Genomic DNA, 6,000 nt, shown 5'->3' on the forward strand with positions numbered 1-6,000 from the left:
ATCCTAACAATTAGCAAAAGTGCACAATCATATCTGAATTACTGATATACAGAATAATCCAATATATAGGGTTGGTTCTCACTCTTTCATTCCTTCTTTCCTCCCACCCCCACAATGTCTGGCCACAGAGATATCTCTCAGCACATCATTCTAACTCAAAGCATTAAAACATATTTTGTCCACAAACCTTACCAGTTCCATTTCAAAATATCACCAATCTTTCAGGAATTGATTGGGCCAGTGAAAACCATCATCTACAATCTAGAAAAACTTAGAATGTGTGTAACAAACTTAAAAAAAAAACTCTACACTGACAGCCCCAGCAAGCCTACAAGCTTTCAGCAGGAGATTTAGAAACAGCTGATCCTAATTAAATCAGGAGCTCTTATATCTCAAACTCCCCCAGCAAACACTGAATCCTGACCTACATTCCACATCTCATACTGAATTTAGCTTTTACATCTCATCCCCACAAGTCTCAACACACATGATTACTGACCTCTTCTAACCCACAAAAGAATGACCAGTACTAAAATACTTCAGATCAGGTGGGAATTTTTCCTCAGATCCATCTGTTCAGACACGTGGCATTTTTCTGTTTATATGACCCAATGTTTTTGTACTGAAAATCCATCATTGAAAGCACGCTTCCCCTCTCCTCTAAGGAAACTAGAAGCTTTGTAACAGAATGCATCCAAAGCCACTTTAGATCTAAAAAGGATAGATCAGAGTACTTTCTAAATGGTGAAAAGCTCGAAACAGTGGAGGTCCAAAGAGACTTAGGAGGTCCATGTACATAGATCATTAAAATGTCATGGACAGGTGCAGAAAATAATCAAAAAGGCTAATGGAATGCTGGCCTTTATATCTAGAGGACTAGAATACAATGGAGTAGAAGTTATGCTACAGCTATACAAAGCCCTGGTTAAACCACACCTGGAGTACTGTGTTCAGTTCTGGGCACTGCACCTTTTGAAGGATATATTGGCCTTGGAGGGAGTGCAACGTAGATTTACTAGAATGCTACCTGCTCTGCAAGGAGAGATTACACAAATTAAGATTGTATTCCCTGGAATTTAGAAGATTTAGGGGTGATTTTTTTGATTGATGTTTTCAAGATATTAAAAAGGAGAACTAATAGGGTAGATAGAGAGAAACTATTTCTGCTGTGTTTGTTGTGGTGTTTTTGTTGTGATGTTCTTAATTCATCACCTCAAATTCCTCCCAATGCTTCCTCAATCATTGGTCTATTTGGTACCAGTTCTTCACCCATGTTCTAGATCAAGTGGCACTCTTTAGGCACAAACAAGTTTGGAATGACAAAATCCTTACACTGCTGGGACTTTTTTTAAATGCTATGATTTGAAACTTGACCTGCCCACTTTATGGAAATCCCAACGAAAACACTAAATGTCCATCTGACAGGTCTACATAAGTGTCTTGAGGGGGTTGAAAGCAGAAAAAGGAGTTACCAACATGCACAATGTTAGGAGGTGCAGCAATGTGTATACTAATCTGAGGTAGGTCACTGCTCCTCCCACTTCCATGTCCTATGGAAAAACAAATCTGCATCATAATGGAATTTTAGAAAGGCATTTAGGCATGAAAGAACACACAGGTGTAGAATAGGCTTGTTATTACGCATTTCTTGCTTTGTACAATTCGTTCAGCTGCTGAAACTATTTTGTTTCTAGTCCCCAAGTCTCTAGTCATAGATCCAAAAATATACTTAACATTTGCCATGGGATTAATTTAAACTGTAACACCAAGACTCACTGGGATTCCAAGTATAATTAAAGTACAAGACATTTTAAATATGCAGCCTCACCAATAACAGGGAAACAATCTCAGTTCTTCAGGTTTAAGGGTAACTGAAACCACTTAGAAACAAAAATGCAATATTAGAATTCATATCCTTCATTGAGTACACTCCTGTTTAATGTGCAAATGTAAGCAGTTTACAAACTGATAGAGCCATAAGATTGAAAACCCTACCAAACACACTTAGTTTATGATTTAAAACAGCACTGTTTCACCAAACAGGAGCACTGAAAGCAATAGCAGCAGTGTGACATGGTAAATGTATATTTTATTTTATATATTATAGAAGTGAACATCATACAGCATTACATGATACAATATTTCTCCTGCTTAGTCATTGTATAACATTATCAGTTTTTCTTTCCCTGGTAATTGATTACCAGACCAAATAAAATGTCACTGACAGTCCTACTTAAGTGTCACTCATGAGCCACTGGAGCTTATTTACTGACCATTCTTGGCAAGTAACTGCTCATTTTTGTTTGATAAACTTACAATATCAGCCTCAATCACTAATCTTCCCTTGCCAATGCATATTAACATACAGCACACTGCCTGTTGACAACAGAAGAACGGAATAAGATCTCAAAGTTTACAGTATACACTGCAAAAAATAATGAAGACAGCAATGTAAGCTTGGGGTATAGATTACAACTGCGACTACACTTCAAAAGTACTTTATTGGTTGTAAAGCGCTTTGGGACGTCTTGAGGTTGTGAAATGCATTATATAAGTGTAAGTCTTTCTTTCTTTAAACCATTGGTTTTGTGCTTGTGTTCCATAAGCTCATCTGAACCAGATATTGCTTTGCAACCACCCTGAACTATCCATTACACTTTTCATTTGAGAAAGCAGCATTTTGTATTGTTTCTGAAGTAACCTCTAGTGAGGTTCTATTCTTGTTCCTCTGCTACCACCTTTGTTGGAACATCTATGTTTCTGCATAAGACCAGTGCTATGCACCACTCCACGAGGAGGCTGTCCAGTACTCACTCTAGCAGACATGCCTCACTGTGAAATGCTGGACAATGAGTGCGGTCAGGCTAAATGACCATTGCTTTATTATCCTGGCCTTCATTGAAACCTCATTTTCTGACCAAAATATAGTGTTGCATAGTGACCAGAAACACTGGCTTGCACCTGGGATCTTTCAGATCTGATCTGTATGGCCCAGTGCCAAATCATACAACAGACTCATCCACTGTAAACTGTAGCTCACAGGTTTTACCCATGTCAAAGGCATATGCACTTAAAACATTGTAAATCTAAATTTATATTACATTTGGGTCTGCAGACATTTACTTTTTACAACAAATCAGTTTCTGCAATGAGACAGGATACAACGATCATTAGCCCCTTTAAATGTATTAAATTTCAGTATCAAAATCACACTGACAGCATTAGTTCCATCAGCTTTCAAGCTTAAAAATACTTCCACCTCCATAATGTCAAGACAACACAACTTCAGAGAAAAAGTCAGGAAATGACACCACTCTCATGACTTCTTTGGAATATGCAGGTAAGTATCTTTTAAAGTTTAAAAGGAGCACAGCACCTTTTTAAAAAAAGGTATTTTCTGTCTCCATTTTCATTTTAATATATACTTCATGATACAATGACCTTCTAGCCACACTTCCAAAGTCCCAATCATCCCTCAACAATTCTCCCTCTACTTTTCCCACCACATCAGCATGTCCTCGACATAGATCTGTGACATAGATCTGTTCCTTCTCTTACATACTGCCCGAGTCTAAAACTTCCCCTAGGTGCAGTAAAACATAGTGGTCTAACGGTATTGTGCCCACTCAATACATTTCCTAGAAACAGTGTCCATTGCTTTCCTTTTCTATTCTGGGCCATCATTCAGTGAACGTGCTTCTCCCTATAGTGCGTTTATCTGTCATTTTTCATGCTTCAGGAACTCACTAGTCACACACCAGAGAGAGAGAGAGAGCGAGCACACATGACCATGACCCTATACTACTTCCTTCCATCACTCTTTAATCCAAAAGTCTATTCCTCTCCCCTGAATTAGAACACAGCTATGGTAGAAGATTTCCTCTATCCACTAGGTGTAGCAAAATTATAAACCCATTATTTACAGACATTTTTACAATTTTGCTATACCTAGCACAGAGGAAACCCATCCAGGCCACGTGTGCATCTCTCCCCCTCCACACAGCCTCACCACAAACTTCCTGCTCACATACACCTCCCTCTCTTCTCTCCCAATCCTTTGTCCCCAATACATCACAACACATGCAGCGCCCCAGGAACACAGGAATTGTTAGACGAGAAAAGACCACGGTCCATCTAGTTCGCCTCCTACCATCCTGGTAGTCGCATGATACAACGATAATGGAGTTATTGACTAATCAATCTCTATCAATTAGCCTATAACAGACCCAGGTGAGGGAAATCCACAGTGGTAGAGAGCTTTGGGAACCATAGATCCAGTCACCAGTTGCTATAAAGCACCCAGCTTTCTGCCCCATACCTCTGATCCAGCCAGTGTGATATATTTCCCTCTTGCCCCAGTCCCAGCACTGTTCCCAACTCTTTCTTTCTCCCCCCCTCCCCCAAAATTGCCCTAGTACCAACCCACATCCCTTTCCTCCTCCATGGCCAAGCCGCAGCGTGTGACCACTAATTCCCCTAGCAACCCGGATCACAACCCAGGGAGCAACGCCCCTTCGCTCCCCCGACTTGCACTCGCATTTTACTTCTCTTCCAAACCCCCTTAAACCGGACTTGTTCTGATGTGGCCGGCACCTCCCCTCTCCGGCCCAACTGCCGGTGCCTCTCCTAGGCCTCCACGTCGTGTTGGACGCACTCTCCTTCAACCTTTCCTTCCTCCGTCAGCCCGTGCCCCGCGCAGCCACTCATTCACTCGATCCCCCAGGGCTCAGCTTGACAGCCAGCCGCGGACAGTAAGCAGTACCCCTAGCCCCATCACCCCAGGACTCGCTCCACGGGGCTTGGGCCACCGACTGACCGACACACACAGCCTCCTGACAGGCCGGCGAATCTGAGGTGAAATGGCGGCTCCGCGTTCACGCCGATAGAGGTTTGATCAGCAGGTATAGGCCCAGCATACTCACAGTAACCAGCCTGTTCATTGAAAACTACTAAAAGCCGTGCAGTTCTGAGCAACGATTCCGACACAGACCACCCCGCACGCACTGTCACACGGTCTCAGCGAGACTGGCGGCTCCCAAGACTCCGAGCGGCCACGACTTGGGCCGAGTGCTGCCGAATGAACCCGAGCGGCCTCGACTCGGGCCGAATGCTGCCGAATGAACCCGAGCGGCCTCGACTCGGGCCGAGTGCTGCCGAATGAACCCGAGCGGCCTCGACTCGGGCCGAGTGCTGCCGAATGAACCCGAGCGGCCTCGACTCGGGCCGAGTGCTGCCGAATGAACCCGAGCGGCTTCGACTCGGGCCGAGTGCTGCCGAATGAACCCGAGCGGCCTCGACTCGGGCCGAGTGCTGCCGAATGAACCCGAGCGGCCTCGACTCGGGCCGAACGAACTCGACCGCGGTTGAACCGAGCCGAATGAGTCCGACTGTTGCACAACTGATCCGAACGCCCCCTATCAGGACGAGCGCTCGCCGAATGAGCCCGAGGTGTTCCGAAGCGGCCCGAGTGCTTCCGAGAAAGGCCCTGCAACGCCGAGCAGCTCCGCCCCGCCAAGGAAAGCGCTGGCGATCGCACGAAGTAATTGGGGGTTGATTACCAAGCCCCTCCCTTTCACTTACCTCACCGTCGTATATCGGCAGGGAACGTGGGAGACGACAGGTAGAAAAGAAATCGCAAGCCCCTACGCCGCTGGCACGACGGTCACAATCAAGCAGCGGCTGAGCCTCCCGGCTTCGTGCGCGGGTTAAACAACAGGCCGCGTTTTAAAATGGCGCCGATACATTCCCGCCTAAACGCGGCCGCTCCACTGCGCCTGCGCAGTGCCTGCTCCCGGGCGAACAGGGGGGCGAGGTTCCCGCCTTTAACGGCGCATCTCATTGGCCGCTGCTTCTCGGGCAAGCCTGCTTGCAGACTCCGCCCCCCCTCCCCCCCCCCCCCGTGTTGCTAAGCAACGTGCTGAAGGTGCCAACTCCATCTTTCATTCTCTTCAACCTGCTGTCCGCTGCTAAAACAGGAGTCAGGAATGGCATCCTCTGACT

At 45.4% G+C, this 6,000-nt stretch overlaps 1 protein-coding gene across 1 annotated transcript in view; it reads right to left on the bottom strand.

Annotated features, from left to right (window-relative positions):
* Window positions 1-5,050, bottom strand: part of LOC137342498 (protein tyrosine phosphatase type IVA 2-like) — an 86,460-nt gene extending 81,410 nt beyond the window's left edge. The window contains exon 1 of the mRNA XM_068006400.1: window positions 4,923-5,050. The gene's annotated coding sequence lies outside the window, so the exon portion shown is untranslated. The remainder of the gene's footprint in view (window positions 1-4,922) is intronic.
* Between the last annotated feature and the right edge of the window lie 950 nt (window positions 5,051-6,000).

This window comes from Heptranchias perlo, chromosome 26 (assembly GCF_035084215.1).
Source record: "Heptranchias perlo isolate sHepPer1 chromosome 26, sHepPer1.hap1, whole genome shotgun sequence".
Lineage (NCBI taxonomy): Eukaryota > Metazoa > Chordata > Chondrichthyes > Hexanchiformes > Hexanchidae > Heptranchias > Heptranchias perlo.